The sequence below is a fragment of the Meleagris gallopavo genome, chromosome 4 (assembly GCF_905368555.1).
Source record: "Meleagris gallopavo chromosome 4, MGAL_WU_HG_1.1, whole genome shotgun sequence".
Taxonomy (NCBI): domain Eukaryota; kingdom Metazoa; phylum Chordata; class Aves; order Galliformes; family Phasianidae; genus Meleagris; species Meleagris gallopavo.
Genome location: NC_139407.1, coordinates 35,488,514 through 35,507,775, shown reverse-complemented (window position 1 = coordinate 35,507,775; position 19,262 = coordinate 35,488,514). Strand labels below are relative to the sequence as shown.

At 34.9% G+C, this 19,262-nt stretch overlaps 1 protein-coding gene across 8 annotated transcripts in view; it reads right to left on the bottom strand.

Moving 5' to 3' along the window:
- The window catches only part of LOC104910714 (uncharacterized), a 288,940-nt gene that overhangs the window by 161,306 nt on the left and 108,372 nt on the right, over positions 1-19,262 (bottom strand). For all 8 annotated transcript variants that reach the window (XM_085222846.1, XM_085222850.1, XM_085222849.1 and 5 more), the window contains exons 8-9: positions 8,622-8,684; positions 2,792-2,991 (exon numbers count right to left, since the gene is read on the bottom strand). The gene's annotated coding sequence lies outside the window, so the exon portion shown is untranslated. The remainder of the gene's footprint in view (positions 1-2,791; positions 2,992-8,621; positions 8,685-19,262) is intronic.

Genomic DNA, 19,262 nt, shown 5'->3' with positions numbered 1-19,262 from the left:
CTCAATATCTTATTCCTCATTCCAGGATACTGACAACTACCATAAAAAGCTGAGTTCACCACTTTTATAATGAAAAGTAAGGGAAGTTTGATAGTGCTAGAACTAGTTAATATGTTAATGTAATATTTGTTTTTTTCCTCAAATGCCAGTCACTTTCTCTAATAGAATTAAAGCAACAGAAATAGCGAGCATTTTTGTAAGCTATTCAGTTTCTTTTCAGAAACTGGAAACTTCTCTGATGATGAAATAAAAATTATTATCTATTGGCTCAATCACACATAATAAATGCCCATAACGCTAAGAGAGCCCACAGTGAGATTTTAACCTGTCCTATTCATGAAAGCTTCTTTTGACTTCTCTTGCAGAACGAGATTACATAATGAGGTATAAAGAATGATAAGAGCTCATATGCAGATGGAAGCCTCTGAAATGAATTAGGGACTGAACTTAAAGTCTAATGTTCTTAGAATTATAAAGCTCACAGGGGAAATACTACTGAATAGTCATTCCAGATGATTCTGAATAAGACTTTTACTTATTGGAAACTGGGGCTGTTCAGTGTATTTTACAGCTGGAACTCAAATGCTACTCATATTTACTCACAGAAATGGTAAAAAAAAAAAAAAAAAAAAAATGCCATTGAGGCTATTCAAACAAGTGAAGAAAATTTAGCTTAATCTTGATCGTCTAAACTTTAGGCTGTTACAGAGGAAATAGGAGAATTTGGGATTTTTTGTTTGTTTTGTGTGGCAAGGTTTGTTTAAGTTACAGGAGAAACACATTTCATAATTAACAAATAAATATTGTAGAGAGAGTAAAAGTTGTATCAATAGTTGAAAACAACACACAAAAGTACAGTATAAGAAAAAATAAAGCTCCAGGCATGAGTATCTTCACACATAAATTATATTATGAGGCCTATCAGCCTCACCTCTGTCCCTGGAAAGGTGATGGAACAGCTTGTGCTGGATACCATCTCCAGACAGCTGGGAGAAAAGGAGATTATCAGGAGTACTCAGCATGGGTTCACCAAGGGGAGGTCGTGCTCGACCAAGCTGGTGGCCTTCTATGATGCTGTCACATGTTGGGTAGATGGGGGAAGAGCAGTAGATGTAGTCTACCTTGATTTTAGAAAGGCATTTGATACTGTCTCCCACGACATCCTTATAACAAAGCTGAGGAAGTGTGGGATAGACGAGTGGACAGTGAGGTGGGTTGAGAACTGGCTGACTGGCAGAGCGCAGAGGGTCGTCGTTGGTGGTGCAGAGTCTGGCTGGAGACCTGTAACCAGTGGTGTCCCCCAGGGGTCTGTGCTGGGTCCGGTCTTGTTCAACATCTTCATCAATGACCTTGATGAGGGGATAGTGGCCACCCTCAGCAAGTTTGCTGATGATACGAAGTCGGGAGGATTGGCTGACACGCCTGAAGGCTGTGCTGCCATTCAGCGAGACCTGGACAGGCAGGAGAGCTGGGCAGTAAGAAACCAGATGAGGTTCATCAAAAGCAAGTGTAGGGTCTTACACCTAGGGAGGAATAATTGCATGCACCAATACAGGCTGGGGGATGAGCTGCTGGAGAGGAGCTCTGCAGAGAGGGACCTGGGCGTCCTGGTGGACAACAGGTTAGCCATGAGCCAGCAGTGTGCCCTTGTGGCCAAAAAGGCCAATGGCATTCTGGGGTGCATTAAAAAGAGCGTGTCCAGCAGGTCGGGGGAGGTGATCCTCCCCCTCTACTCTGCCCTGGTAAGGCCTCATCTGGAGTACTGTGTCCAGTTCTGGGCTCCCCAGTACAAAAAAGACAGGGATCTCTTGGAAAGAGTCCAGTGGAGGGCCACAAAGATGGTGAAGGGCCTGGAGCATCTCCCCTGTGAAGAAAGGCTAAGTGAACTGGGTCTGTTTAGCCTTGAGAAAAGACGACTGAGAGGGGACCTGATCCAGGTTTATAAATATCTGAGGTGTGGCAGCCATAGCGGTGAGGCCAGTCTCTTTTCAGCGGTACGTGGAGACAGGACGAGGGGAAACGGACGTAAGCTACAGCATAGGAAGTTTTGCACGAATGTGCGTAAGAACTTCTTTATGGTGAGGGTGACGGAGCACTGGAACGGGCTGCCCAGGGAGGTTGTGGAGTCTCCTTCTCTGGAGATATTCAAGTCTCACCTGGACGCCTACCTGTGCAACCTGGTGTAGGGAACCTGCTTTGGCAGGGGGGTTGGTCTCGATGATCTCTAGAGGTCCCTTCCAACCCCTACAATTCTGTGATTCTGTGATTACATTCCAGATAATAACTTTCTTGGAGATTAACTGTGTTAAACTAAATATCAGACAATTTTCATTAGTAACACTCACTGGTTATCTCATATTCCTGATTTCCTACTATTTTTAACACCTGTGAGCTTTGATTGTATCATTGCCCCATAGCTAGCAAATATTCTTAAGTTTTCACTTGGAATTCATGATTTCAGAAAAGATCTATCATTTTCCACGATCAGCAGAGTCACCAGTAAATTTGTATATAGTCTGCTCTGAGAGCAGCAACAGAAAGTTGAAGAGCTTTATTCATTTTTGGGGAAAGGGGGATATTTACATTGGCTAGCCTCAGCAAAGCAGAGAAAACAGATAAATCTGCCAACTGCATCCTTAGAATTTACATGCTGAAGAGACCAAGTATATGGTCTACTACTCTACAATTAACAAACGTACAGTTAGAGGAGTGGCATGGTTAGGAAGGTATTTTACAGGTTTATAGTTAGATTATCATGGTGGAAAGGAACAATCAAAAATGAAATGCTCACCCATGTCCTAGACTCGCAATAGAAAAGCCCAAAAGGAAGGATTTCCAGAAATAGAACCTTTCCAGTAGCAGTCAGCCCTTACACGGGGTCTTGAAGGGGTGCAGCCAGGCTCCACACCTTCTGGTCACACATTTGAATTGCCTTCACCTGTGCTTCCAGGGCTGACCAGGTCCTTGCCTCAAGTGATCAATCAGGTTCAACTGCAAAGTGAAAAGATCACTTTCTCAAAGACTGAGCAGAAATTAAATTGTGTGGAATATTATTTACATAGGTTGAATCTAAGAGAGTATTTAAATGTACAGTGTATACTATGACAGGAGTGTGACCTGTTGAGTTAACTGGGTACTAAAGCAACGTAAGTAACAATGCTATCTTTTGTGGGCTTCTTATGACTATTTCACATAAAGAGACAACCAGGCATACTATATACAACAATCTAAAAACCAGTTTAGATTAGCCTTTCCCCTCCTAACTCCATCTATTATGTTACTTACATCCATAGCAGAGCATGACTGTATGTCTCTTTAGTAGTGCAAAAGTAAAGTGAACTAAAGTAGCAGTTTCAACTGATTTCAACTACTGATTTTGAAATAAACTTCAGCACTTGAAAGGTGACATCTGTAGCTGAGACAACTTGGTAGCAAATATTTGAACTCTACCATTACGTTTCTACTGTCCCTTCTGTTTCAAACGTCACTGTTATTGTGCCAATTTTTCTCAATTAAAAGCAATATTTTTGGGAATGCAATACTGTAGCATCAGAGTGGTTAAGATACCAAGCCTGATTGCTACCTATCCTGAATAGTAATTCTCAATAAAGTTACTGCAGATTTGAAGTCTTTATCTGTGATTAAAAAGACTGCAACTGATTGACATCAGATATCAGAATAATGAACAAAGACTTGCTAATTCTGTACGTTTTCAAGTGAATAGATAAGCCTTTACCTCAGTTATGCTGAAGCATTTCAGAACCAGTGACTTGCATTACTGAGTTTATCCAGTAATATCCAACAGTGCTTTCCTGGGAGAGCTCTCTTTGCAGCAAGAGTGCCTGCTAAGAGTATTTCTATGTAATGTCTTTTCACCTGAACTTAACTATCTTGTTTGGATCTTCTGTTCAGTTTTCTGCACCTACTTGCAACCAGCTCATAATTTCAAATGGCTCCTGTTTTTTTGGATAAACAGTTTTTGCTGGGGGACCCTTGAAACACATTATCCCATTTTAAACCATTCAAGTATTCGATTTAGCATTTTTTTAAAGTTCCCTTTAATCTGTAATATCTTATCTGCATATTCCTTATTACACAAAATTATTTTGCCTTAGTTTTTCACGACCTATCACATTTCATATGCATTTTTTTTAATATATATGTTACAGTCTAAAAATTTGCAATGCTTCTGAATATTAAATGAAAAGCAAATACTTACAATAAATGTGAGCCAAGAAACATTCATACAAATATAGATATGGTCATTATACATTGAGAGAGAATCAATTATAAGATGCTTATACTGAAAAAAAAAAGACAAATGCCGTATTTGATTATCTTAACAATAACAACATGCGTCAAATCAGTACAATAAGCCTTCGCTCTGCTCAGCAGTGCTCAAGTTTCAACAGCAGGACTGACTGGATTCAGTGTGGGACATGGCATTTTAAAGAAACAAACTGGAAACCAAGCAGATAACAAAAGTGAAGATGAGAAAAAAGGTTTGGAAAATATGATTCAGATGGTTTCTGTGTTACATCCTTTTACATGTATAAGAAAAATTGACCTTGACAAATATCCCTGAAAGAATGATAGAATTGAAGCAAGTTATATCCATAGCTAAGCTTGCTAGTATTCATTGATAGATACCCCTGCCCTGCAATTTTTATTCAGTTAATAGACAGAGTTGTGTCTCTGAACCAAGGAGATAGTAAAGAATGTGGTCTTAGACAGTTTTCTGATTGACTGTGTTACGGCATCAAAGTAAAAAAAAAAGAAAGACATTCTCTCCAATATTAAAATTGATGTGTTCAACACTTTATGTTTAATAATTTGTGTGATGAAAGAAGGGGAGGGGCAGAATAGTGATGTTATCTCATTTGTTACAGCAACCTAGCAAATAAAGATAATAAAGATGTCATGACAGTATAATGTGAAGAGGTATGTATTAAAGGCAATCTGAATGCACAATATGCGAACATGTTCATGTGTACAATGAGATGAGATCTACATGCTCTGTGGTTTGTAAGTGAACAAATTTTCAGCATTCACTTTAATACTCTTTGCTCACCACATGTCTAAACACAGAGCTGAGTCAGAGGCATCTCATTTCCTGAAAGGGCCTGATTTTTCTTCTAGTAATTCCCACTTCTTGTACTATGTTCATCACTATGATTAAAATTTTACAGAAAATGAGTTTCCTTCACAAAAAGAATTAAAAAAACAAAAGCTAGATGACTTTCGTTTTTCTTCTTAGTCCTTTTCCTATAAACACTTTGCAGAAGGGAAATTAAAATATTAGACAGAATGTTTCACTAAACAGTCACCCATCTAGAAAGCCTTCTTGAACTCAGTTTTCATAAAATCAGAAAAGTATATCTAAGTACCCGGACTTTTAATTTAATTAATTAAATGCTATAAAGCAAATTAGTTCAGTGTGTAAGTAATGGATCTCATTTGTGTTCTCCTCAGTCCACATTCAAGGGAACCCTGAAGTTTTCTATACAAGCTGCAGAGTCCAAAGTAATCAATGTTTTACTGTTCCAGTATGTTCTATAATCAAGAACTAATAACAGCATGACCATCAAACATCAGCTGCTCCAGTCAGGAAAGAATGAACTTTTCTCTCAGCTGGATGAGAGAAAAGATACCATTTGCAGCTACTATTCTGTTACGGAGCAAGTGAGAAACTCAAGGTGCAAAGTTCCCTTTGTCTGAATCCCTGAAGGAAAATTAATTGCAGTGGGGAAGAATGGTAACAGCAACAGTGGACTCAGAACTCATATTTCTTTTGAAGGCTCAGTGCCAAGAGCATTTTCAGAGACATCAGCTACAAAACTTTGTATGTTTCTAGTAAATATCTGTAAAATGCTAGAGACCTGACAGACAAATTTCTTAGATGGAAAACCTATACAGGCAAAAGATAGTTCCTCTCATCTCAAGCATCTTCTTTAACATAAAGAAAATATGGGATCATTTGGATTAAATGGTTATATGATTTTATTAGTATGGATAATACAAATTATTCGTTAATTATGCTTCAGAGAACAGCTAGGCTGAAATAGCAGGAAAACAAGATATGTAAAAGAGGCAGCTGGGGGTGAGGAGGAGAGGACACAGTGCTTGCATTTTCTTTCATTTTAAAGTTATAAGCATACCTGAAAGTAAGATCTCAGAACAAAAAAGATGGTGAACTGTGACAATTAAGAACTCTTAAGTCTATTTTGTAGACTTAATACCAATCATCATAGGTAAATGTAACCCCTCATTATCTTTTCAAAGACACAGGTCAGAAGTTGGTCGTCTAAACTGAGAGGAAATCTAACATTAGGTTGTAAAACTTATCCTAAAAGGTACCAATAGTCATTAAAGTTGGGGGTGGGGGGGAGTGAAGTTGTTATTTTTTTAAAATAAATATATGGATTCAAGACTAATATATTCATTTAAAAATGTTTTTTGATACTACAATTTCATTTACATTTTAATTGTAGTTCATATTTTTCATGAAGTATGTAATCTTTCATATTGTTTGTGAACTACTACAGAAGAGATGTTTTTGGATCTGGCAAAAGAAGCTTGAAATATTGTACGTTGATGTGAGTCTCTTCCCACACCGGTCCAAACCCATCATCTCACATGTAACTTTGTGGTGCTTTTTTCACTTTACTAGCAGAGAGCAGAACAAAAATATTATGGAGTGAAAATGCTCAGACTAACATCTGTAACAGATGTTTATTCCTTCTAGGAACTCTACTACCCTGTCATTAAATTCAGTGATTTAAAATAAACAGATAATAAAACAAGAATACACCGTGACATTAATCTTTCATTAATGACACAAGGTAACCACTTGGTAATTTACCTACGCCTGTTCAGTGTTGACTGTAAACAATGAATCATAAGTGTTTGCATTTGCAATATCCAAGAGCAGACAAGAAGCATTGCTGATAAAAGTTTAAGCGCATATAGTTAAAAAAAAAAAAAAAAAAAAAGGCTATTACTTAGTAAAAGGTAAAATTTTTTGAGTGCCTTGTGACCTCAGCAACTAGATAATTTTTGCAATTTTTTGAAAGCTCCTCTTTGAAAATTGTTGCAAACTTTGCCACATTTGATTTTTAGAAATTTAATTTTAATTTTCAGAGCAGATTAACCTATGGCTGGTTGAAACATATTTGTATATGTCCTACACCTTCCAAAACTCGTCTCTGTCATACTTCTGACACATTTTTAATATACATATAATATCCTTTTTCAGTCTCCCTTGTGCCTTAGACTATGAAGCACTTTTATTCTTTCGCTTCTTGGTCCTCTGCATCTCTTCAGCCCCCATCTTTTATTATTTGGTGACTCATATTGCATACTGCTTCCCAAATGAGATCTTTCCAATCTTGTTCAACAGTATTAATATTTTTCTATCTGTTGGAAATACCTTACTGGACACATTCTACAACCACACCCGCCTTTATTTCACGGTTGTCTTCTTGGTCTCTCACAACCATGGCTTTTATAGCAAGTTCTTTTCCTGTTTTATCATTTTCTTCAGATCACCTATTCAATTTGCAAAATAAATTCTTGCTGTCATGAATAAAATATTACATATCTTTATGATTTATTTGCTGATTTTTTTCGTTTACAAGCAAATATAAAAATTAATAAAAGCATTTCCCAACCATTGGCCTTTATTTCTTACATATCTTCTCACTTATGTGCCCCCAAGTTTTCAATATGATACCCTTGAAAAGTCCCTGAAGTTGTTACAAGCTGCTAAAACTTCTATCATTGTTTTTCCTCTTCTTAAAATATGTTGCTTTTATGAGAACTTTTACAGTAGAGAGAATTTAATGAAAACCTTTCCAAATATGGCACACACTCCTAAACTCATATGAAAAGGCAGGTCATTTCTCAAAGCTGACATCCAGTCACAAAAATAGTGCAGTGGGTCAACAAACAAGAGTACAGAAGCCTAAGGCTCATGAATGTATTGATTAAGCCAAAGTCACAGTTCAAAGTTATTTCTGCAAATAATCCAAAAATCTCCAGGCAATTTTATATTAAAAAGTCCCAAATTATTTAGCATTTTCAAACAGGTTTTTTTTTTGTTTGTTTGTTTTTTAGGCAGGACTGAAAGTATAGTCTCAAGTTTTGATAACTTCACAATAAATTCACATCTACTAAGAAATACCTTAAGATAATCCGTCATACTAGCCCTGCAATACTGACAGCAGTATTTTGGTCCTAGATAGTGTTTCTTCCATAGCTAGATTAAGTTTTCTTTGTGTATGCTTGCATTTGCACAAACACTTGATATTTATCATAGAAATTACCGAGAAGAATAAAAAAACATACTACAGATTTTAAAAAGCTAATTTCATTAAGTTTCAGAAATATCATATCCACTGGAAATAGAAATCAGAAATAAATTGAGACAAGACAAAAATTTTAATTTTATGTATGAATTAAAAAAAAAAAAAAAAGCTGAGAGAAAGGCTGCAGGAACAAAGTAAAACTATATGGCAACAAGAAAGATTCCAACAGATTTTTCCATTAACACTTCTATGTAATTATTCCATTAGGTAAGAAAATAATGTTCTGAGGTTTCTTTATCACTAAATGGAACTTACACTGATCTTTTCCTTGCTGATGCTGAGTCTGGTCTGATTATTGCTTAATGCGAAACTTTTCCCCTAAAAAAAATGGAAATACACGTTTTTTAAACATTAGAAGACAATCCAGATAAAATATAATCTGTTTTTACACTAGTGCTTAACATAAGCAAGGAAATTTTCTGCTACTGCTATATACAGTAATTCCGTATCCATAGTGGGTGAAGAGAATCAAATATCCCTCTGAAATTAGAACAGATGATGGTTCTAAAACAATCAATATGTGAACTCTGAGTCAAGGCTCAAGCTATTAAATGTATAATCCCCCCATTTTCTTTCCATTCTTACTGTTTTGAAATAGCATATGAGTTTATTCCCTCACATCACCTCAAGAATCAAAATTAGTGAAGGATGCACATTTAGTTAAAAAAAATGCTTAGGTTTTTAGGATCTACACTGCTACATCTCTCTCTCTCTCTCTCTGTATATATATACATACATAATTTTGGGATATCCACAGACAATAGCATTTATGACTTAAATTCCAATTTCTTGGAAGAAGTCTGAATAAAGTATATTTTCATGTGAAATAAAACTCTGTTTTGTTTTGTTTTTCCAATAAATGATGACTGACATCTAAGAATTTTCTTTATTTTCTTTCTTCTGGTCTTGCCACCCATAGTTGTTCTAAACAAAGCAGCCGTTGTTGGTTGATGTATGCTATATTTTGGAAAAAAAAAATATTTCAGAGGAAACCATTTTTCCTTAAATTTTCAGAGAAAATTAACATCCTTCACTCCATCATTCCTGCCTACACAAGCCTCACTGGGAGATCTGCTACCTTTCTGACATATGATTATTGACGATTGACTCTTTTTTTTTTTAAATATATATTAAAGGTTGAAAAATGTGCACAGATTTCCTACTTGACGTAGCCATTGGTTTGAATTGTGTATGCTAGTTTGGGAAAGTATTTTCTCCATAACTGTTTAATTCTCTCCCTGTCATTCAGTTTTTTAATCATCCCTGTATATCATGTATAACCTATATTATAAATAGTCTGGTATAATGATCATCTTACTGAACACTTCCATCTTTAGGTATTAATGCAACAAGATATTAAAGGAGTTGACTAAATAATCCATATGAAGAAAGAAGAAGTGTACTAGAATGTCAAGTTGATGAAAGATTATGTTTTTATGAAATACTGTTTTTGTTGACTCAGATAAAAATAAAAAGGTTTTGTCACTTTCGATTTAACTATCCCTTGGGAGACATATGGATTCCCTTACTAATGACATAATAGTATCACACATTTTCCAGATTTAGCCCATTTCTAACCTACTTCCAGTACCCTGTCTGACTGGTTCTACTTTTTGTTTCCCTACTTCATTCCATATTCCTCCACATCAGTAAAAGTATACAGGCCTTACCAATGCAAAAAAATCACATTCCATGATGCAAAAGAACATCTGATGTTCTGATATAAAATTGGTTACAGGACTCTCAGTTACAAATATTTTCCTTAATATAGTTTCCAATATGGAACTTTAGCACAGCAATGTGAAGAAATATCAGTATAAACTTTAAAAGATTTTAAAAAATTGCACACAAAGCATGAACAACCATTCCAAATGCAAAGGAAAATATTATTGCTGATCACATTTTAAAAAATAATTAGATACTATCATGAAAAGCACTAAGCTTCTATCAGTGTATACTTAAGTCAGTAAGACTTGAGAATGTAGTTGGAATTGATCACACGGCAGTTTACCAGCTTAACTAGGGATAATAAAATGGTCTTATTTTTTTCAATAGTTAACTAACTGTGCAAACTATTTGCTTGATAATTTGTCTATTTTTTTTCCTTTATGTGCATTGATTTCCAATTCATAAAGGTTTGGATGTTCTCATTTATCTCTCAAGGGTAAATCCATCAGAAACATTTTAGCCCTCTCTTGTGAGGAAATGGAAGAAGGAAGGAAAATCAACTAACATATTTGGGTTTTTTTTTGCATGTTTTTGCATGTGCAAGAGAAACAGATCTTCACCGCTGAGAGAAAGATGTGAGACATGGTTTAAGATTGGCTTTTTGAGAAAAATGTAACAGTATCTTCAATTACATTGCACAATGAACACTAGATAATAGAAAAATAAAGGAGAGGCAAAACAGGAGTCAGTGTGGAAACAGCAAAGGAAGACAAAGAGAGAAATTGAAGTGAAATAGAGGCTAAACAAAAAAATGATCCTTCCCTTCATCCTTAACCTGATTTTTATATTGATTTTATGCTCTTCTAAACCCATTGTCTGTGTAAAATTGCACTTCAACAAAATTTTAGTAAAATGACATGCCATCTTTTTTTATTTATGTTTGCATTTCCTTTGATTTTAATTGGAGTTGAAGACTACATTCTGAGAGTGAAGAGTACTGAGTATAAAACACAATTCTTCCTAGATCTATAATTAAGTATGGATAGAAATAATTTTGTTACCATAATTAAGCAGTGGACAGGAAAAAAAACCTTTGGGACTTAAATGCTCATTACAAACTCTATTATTATTGGCAAGAATGAAGGGCTTCATTACCCAAAGAACTCTGTTACCCAAAGAAAATGTTACTTGGAGCAAAGTGTAGCAAACCCAACAAACTTTTGATAACTCTTTTCTTCTTTAATAAACTGCATAAAATTATTTATTCTTAAAATATTCATAAAGGGAATCTTCTCACATGTAACTCACAGGGAAAATAATATGCTCAGAGTACTCCAGGCACAATGCTTGTAATTCTACATTCTCTTAGGGGTTAAATTATATTTTTGTAATTATGTGTATATATTGACAAAATGTTCTCTCTGAAAAAAATTTGTAGTTGAACTGTGCCAGTTTAAAGATAGAAAAAAAGTAAAGAGAGTTGACAGTTTAAAAAAAAAATTCTTTTTTTGTTGTTGTTTGTTTGTTAACTTTTGCTCTAGCAGTCAACCAAATACTGAAAAATTTATGTCTGAAGAATCATAGAATCATAATCATGAATCCTTACCAGATTACTTTACATGTTCTACGGTTAATTCGGTATATTCAGACATAATGAGGACAATCCAGAGACAAACAAGAAGACATCACCTGTGCTCAAGAACAGCATGGGTCTGTTTTAATTCTGAACAAAAGAATATAAACCTCTTCATATAAAAAGGATCAGAGATGTAAAGGTTTGAAAAACAAAATGTAGCGATGACTCAGATGAAATCCTTGTAAGTACATATGACTTAGCATGTCATCCCTACTAGACTTAGCAGTAGCACTGGCATGAAGGGAAGATGGTAATACCATATCATTTAGCCAGATTGTTATAAAAAACAGTCTTTTTCTGATTGCTCTTTCTTTTTTTTCTTCTTCACGTTATAATAAATAAAGCCATGGAACCATAGGATGACTTGGGTTGAAAGGGACCTTAAGGACCATCTAGTTCCAATCCCCCCCGTCAAGGGTAGGGTTGTCATCACTACAGCAAGCATGTCCAGCCCACATCTCAGGCTACATGGCTGAGCACAGCTCACAGTTGGCTCACCCCCTGCTCACTGCCATCATGGCAGCAGCTTTGCCCTGTCATGTGACCCTCCCCAGGCATGCAACTATCACTCTGCACCAACTAAACAACGCTGTGCTATTAATCCCCTGTAAGCTGAAATCAGAGCACGAGGAGCATGCAGTGCAGTGCTAACTTAAGTTACAGCAAATAAGTTTGTGGATTTTAATACATTGGCTAAAAAACAGTCCTTTAAACAGCAAAAAAAATATGCAGCCATACTTTTCCTTCTGATACAGAAATTTGAGAAGAGGTTTCAAGATGGGGAAAAAAAAAATCCATTTTTTGTTTATTTACAACTCCATTTTCAGTCAACATAAAAAAAGTTACTCAAGAATATTCAAATGAAATATACAGAGTAGCAAGCAAAAATCTGATTATGTTTCTTCAGAAGACTTTTATTAGCCCTATCTTACCAGATAGAAACATGCCTCACCTCATAATCACTCAGTATTCATGCCATTAGTTTTTGGAAGTTACATACATTTGTGAACAGTTATTTTCAAGGATGAAGCACAGGAAGAGTAAAATTTCAACAAAGATCTCTACTGAACTCCTTGAAACCTCACTAAAAATGGAAACCATTGCCAGAATGTGAATCCATTACTACTAGTTTTATGTTTTGTTGCTCTATTTTTTCTATGTTTTAATTAAAAAAAAAAAAATTATAAAAACTAGTAATTAGTATAAGCTTTGTAACTTATATATTAACTATATGTTTTGTGAGAGCTGCCCTGAAAGTAATGCCTCCTGTTTTATTCTTCAGCTGAAAATTTGCTCTGTCAAATAGCATTTTTGTGCTCTTTGTATCTGTTTTCACAGCCTTCTAAACAGCGATCTGACACACAAAACAACAGTTTAATTAGAATGTATTAGAATTCTTTAAGATAAGAATTGTGGACCTGACACTATTTTAGGTATCATCAAGACTGAGGTTCAAATGAATAATTTAAGAAATATTAAAACATCCTGTTCTCCCATATTCTTCTTAGGTAATTGTACTGTCTGCTTTACTTCTTTTTTTTTAATATTTTAATATATGTTTAAGTCTTCCATATGGCCAAACACCTGGCCAGTTTATGCCACAAGATGATGCTTTGCAAGATTCACAATGCTCAATAGAAAAGACAAGGAAGAGAAGTTTTGGACTAAATAATAAAACAAGTAACAGAAGAAGGATGCAGCTGTATTCAGACAGGCTCTCTAAAATGCTAAACAATGTTAGCATCTTTAGTGCTGTATTATCTTGCCTAATAGTTTTTCTAATGCCATTTTGACAAAAGTCAAAATTACTTTGAAATTCTTCAGTAAAAGTATCTTATTTAAATATAGAAAACATATGTTTTGCTACCAACATAAAAAACAAAACGGTTAATTTTTTGAAGTTTCCTATGTGCACCATCTGGTCACATAGGGATTGTTGCAAATCTACTTATCAACACGTCTTAACAGTTTTTCTTTTGACAATTCAGTCTTTGACAGTGTCTTTTTGCCTGAGAACATGGGGTAATTTGTATTCTTAACACATTTGTGTTAGCCTCAGACAGTGCTAAAAACTGTCATGCAAAATGGAGAATATACTAACAAGCTTTATGCAACAAAATAAATTCAGATCGTTAATTCTTATGCAGAAATATACACGGGAGAGGTGTTTCTTCCAAAGTCGGAGCTAAAATTCTCTTTCTGTAGACGTGGGGGTATCCCAGCAAATGATTCTGATAAGGTATTTGCTCCCCAATGAATTTGCTCCTCAGTGAGTACAACTCAATTAAACTTGTGATTGATTCTAGGTACAAGCCAAGAAACTATATTCCATTGTTCTCAGGTGATCAGGGGCCTTGGTTTTTCATGATATTAAATCAGATTCTTTTCTGGTATACCGCTTGAAATCCCCAGCTCATTCAGAACATCGGTATCTATAAACTCCTAATCACACATACATATTTAAAAATATTAATATCCACCAATTACAAAAAGGGTCTGTAATTAATAGGTGCTGAGAGAGAAGACTTCCACAGCATGAAACATTTTTTTCTGTGAAAGCTGTCTTCATTTTAGCACATCATGCATTTTGTTTGTCAGCTGAATACTGAATATTATAGGTATGACAGAGGAAGAAGAAATGCACTTAAAATTAACAGAAAAACATTTTGTGCAAACGTCTTCAATTGAGAGTGTTCAGAAAATAACAGATTGCATGCACTTCATTTTTTCATATTTGCATTACGAAACATTAGCCAGAAGAGCATATAATCCTCAGTGTAATCAGTGACAATTTACAGAAGGAATCATTACATGCTGTTAATTATGATCAAGTTTTTCTTGTGCTTTGATCTCTACATTAAACTAATATTTACAAGCAAGAATCTGTGTCTACTAAAAGATTATGTTTAAATTACACATATCTTGCAATTTTTCCATACTTCCAATGATTATCTACTGTTAGCTAGGAGTTTCTATCAGCAGAAAGGATCACGAAAACATATGAAGTACATGGGTTGCTCTGAAAGTAATTTTTCCTATTTACTACCATGGAAACTACAAAAGATACGAAGAGCACAATAGCACTATTGATAGAGCAAATACTCAAGTACAAAGCACTAATTTTCAACACATTAGCTAGATATTTTCACCAGTAATTAACAGGAGCCTGTATGCTGCACTTCTCAGAATCTGCACCAGTGAAGGTGAAACACTGAAGCTGAAACACATCACCCATCACCTCACTGCACTCACATCTGCTGTTTGGTCTCCAGAAACATTCAACAAGCGTTGATGAAAGTCAATGGGTGCAATTTTTTCTACATGGAGAAATTCAGTGACACACCTCGGCTTCATATGTGCTTTTGTGTCAGACTCCATTCTGTCAGACTGCCCCTCTGCAGCCGTTTGTCATGCAGCAACTACATGTACTGGAATATTGGTAGGAAGGTTCTCTCTCTACAAGTGTATTGAAATAAAATCTCCTGTTTTAAATTTGTTCAACCTTTTACCTGACTTCATTAATCTTTTCCTGTATATATAATCAACCAGACAATGGTGTAATTCATCCATTGTCTATAATGCTATAATATTACTGGAAAATGTGGTTCTTGTAGAGGACAGATTGCAAAGATTTATTAACAAAAAGGCAGACTTCTGATTTTTGTCTCTTTCATTATCTTTCTCTTTTTAGATTTATGTAGGCTTTGTGTTGAAACTGAATTTCATTAGGTTCTAATTGAATTTGAAAGTATTTCAAATACTTGTAATGGAAGGGTAAAATCTTTAAGCCAATACTCAGACAAAACTTCTAGTTCTAAAATAGCAAAAAGCTTCAGCATCTAGTATAGTTTCAAACATAAGCACATCCAAATTAAACTTTTTTTTTTTCCTTTTTACTAAAAGAAATTTTTTAAAAATTATCACACGGCTATGATTTAGCCTATACATAACAGGAACATCAGCATGCTCATTCAAATGAGTGGGGACCACAGTGCTTCATAGCACATGTGACCTTTATATAAATAGACTACTCCCCTGAAATTAAGATGGAAAAGTGACAATTGAAAAAGTTATTATTGGAAAAAAAGTCACACTAACTACATGAATAAGACTGGTTTAAATCTCCCACTAGAAAAAGAATTATGAAATTATTTTAGTGAAAAAAGGAGTAATACTTATGCCTACATTGCTGTTTACAGTATTCACCCTCTGCTATGATGGTTTAAGAACAAATCAGTTGTGGTGGTTAACCATGGTTTACTCGTGCACTTCCTTTAAGCCTTTAAGGTCTCAAAAAAAAAAAAAAAAAAAAAAAGGTCTACTGTCCTTTTCTGTTTCTAAGCACTGCTCAGAGGAATCCAGCATGTGGCATTTAGCCTGTAACACCCCCAATACATTAGGTGTTTAATAAGTCACACTACTGCTCAATATCAGGACAAAGAAAGCTATATTCCCTTCTGAATGGGAGCATTTCTAGTACGAATTTCATAACCTATGTAATACAGTTCTAACTACACCTAATCTAGACAATGTTCTGGAAAATACTGCATTATTGATGGTCTACTTTGACTGAATTTTTAATAATCATGAAGAAACAATTCTAAAACTAGAAGTCAAGCTGAATTTAAGAAATAAACTATTTGTAACTCTGTCATCAAAAAGTCTTGTGAATATAATTTTCATTCCAATTCAATACATCTTTCCTTCACTCTGTTCTCAGGTAAATTTTACACTACCATGAACAGTTCTGCTGAAGTAAATTTACTTCTTTGGCCTGTGCAAATTCTAGAAAACAATGATTGTTTTTAAAAATGTCAAATTACTGGTTGTGACATTACCTGTTCCTAATGAACAAAGAAAAATGTATTACTGCTGTTGTGCTTTCTTTTTCTGCCTTAGCTGCAAACTTACATTCTTTCACAGCTCATTTTTAATTTTTAGGATATGCTAGGATCTGGTTTTAATGAATATGTGGAATAAGCAGTTGTCTTGCATTTTCAGAGCTTAGAATCTTAACTGCTTCACTTTTATTTGCTGAAAGTCTGAAATCACATTCATCTCCTACTCACAGCAGTCTGAGGATTAACATAAAAATGACTTCAATCATTTCAATGCTGATTTCTTTTCTTCTAAAACACATTAGAAAGCTAAAAACAGAATTGTGTTGATGATACAAATTATCCAGGACTCCAGTCTTGAGTACAAGCACCACCTGTGGTTCATGTGAAGGATGTGGGTAAGATAATTGCTATCCTCCTCTTTGTGTACTGAACTTTCAACTGCTTGAACATAATGAGCCTGATTATGCTAGAACATTCAATTGGTTAAACAGTTAACTGTTTGAAAACAATCTGACTTAAAGATTGAATACCAATATAGGTGCTGATTAAAAATACTAGCAAGTTGTGCATTTTTCCACTGGTTTAAGTCTTGTTCTACAGGAACACTATAAACTGTTTAAAAAACAACAAAAACAAAACTGTAAGAAAGTTGCAGAAGGACTTATCAGTGTATGGGAAAGAGATAAAGGGCTGAAGAATATTTTGTTGAATAGATGCCCTTAGAACATAGCAAAGTGTGGAGACAGTCTGGCACTAATTCTAGATCTCAAAACTCAACAGCTTAAAGGCACATCTGTGCAAAGATCTGGATTTTCATTGTAGTCAACTCAACCTGAAATAGCATGCATAGATAGTCCTGAAAGTCATGCCTCCTATTTATTTCCATGGAAACAACAACAGTTACAAAGAGCATAATAACACTATTTCATAGAGCAAAAATGAAGAGTAATACAGGAATAGAAAAAGCCTTAAGAAAATATTTCCCACTGAAAGTATTTGAGGGTAAAATTCAGACCTTAGTTTTTTCTTTGGGAGTTAAAATTTTCACAGAACTGCCACAGAACTTTAAAATGCAGAAATCAGTGCCCTCTTCCACTAGCCATCTCCTTCTGCATAAGGAAACACATCCGTTAATTCCATTAATTCGATTATTTGAGCTAATCCATTTTATACATAGGATAGTTGGAAATTGGGGAGATGGAAGAAAAGATAATTACATTTTCCTGTGCCTTTTTCTTTTATGTATTCAAATTTTGTATTTTTTTGATCCATCAACCCACAGATAAAATATACCTAAATTCATGCTAAATTACTTCTAATTATAATAATGAAACATTAACAATACATTCACAGAATATCCTGCTTTTTGGGTTTTCTGGAGTTTGTTTGCTTGTTTTTGTTTTATTGTTGCTTTTTTAAAGGCAACATTTTCTAACAGACGTCTTGACTTCTACAACACATGCAGGGTGAAAAAGATACTTGAAAATAAAGCTGGCAGCCAGCTGCTCAAGACTTATTTATAAATTTCTTATGGTCTTCTTTTGTAGCTCAGCCAGTAGTTCAGCCACACTGTAGTTAGAATGCCTCCTGATGTTTTAGAGAAATGAGATATAAATACATACAAAGCCAGATGCCCAGAATGGCAGAAGTTTTACAGGCAGCCAGCTGGGAAACTGTTTTGAAAGCAACAGAGAAGGTAAAACAACTGAGTTTTCTTATGCCTGCTAAAGCATAAGTGTTGCAGTGATGAGATGAATAACTGGTCCCTTTGACTCTACATGACAGATCTCAGGATGCTACCAAGGAAAAGAGCAAGCTGAGGTGTATTCCATACCTTGGAGATCTACTAAACTGTGTTACCAGCATGATAAACAAGAGATCAAGTGATTCCACTACATATCCAGCAGAGAGAGCCAAGTTAAAAAAGTTTTCTTTTTAAAGATCTCAAAAAAATGGGAAATATGAGATTCACTTCTCTTCTTCAATCATACAAAATCAATATTTTAGAAAGTGGTAGTCACAGCATTTAAATAGTATTCAAATAATAAATTTGTATATTTATATTATATAATATATAATTATAAATTTTATTAAATTTGTCTATACTTTGTGTAAACTTTTTAAAATCAATCTCTGCATCTACTGCAAAACCAAGATACCAGTTGACAGAATATTCATTGCTTTTTTATTTTTAACACATATGTGCACACACATATCCTAAGGGTATTAAAAATCATGTTTTCTTCCTGCTACCTTCCATAAACTAACAAGCCTAACTGCTCGAAGTTCAAGAATAAATAAAAATGGAGGACAAACTACATTATGTTTGCTTTATGTTATCAACAAAAAAGGAAAGATTTGAGACTACTGAAGTATACCATGAGAAATATTCCAAGACTACAGATTCTACTCACAATTCCTAAGCTTTATGGAAAAGAAAATATAGACATTGAAGTGCTCCTTCTTTTCAATAGGTAGAAACAGAAACAGATGAACAGCTATTGGAATGTGATTTAGAAGGTATGTTCTGCTAAACCAGCAGTGAAAAAGAAAATGCTGACATACATGCCAAACATGGAAAAAGAGGCTCTCTCTGGTCTTTTTGGGGACTTTGGGAAGAACGTATCTGCTGCTGTGCTGAGACAACGTTGTGGGATTTAAGGATTTTCCTATCAATGTCTGGGGAACAAAAGAATGAATCATGAAAGTATGTCCTAACCTCTTAGATAAGTTGTTCTTATGCCACAGAAA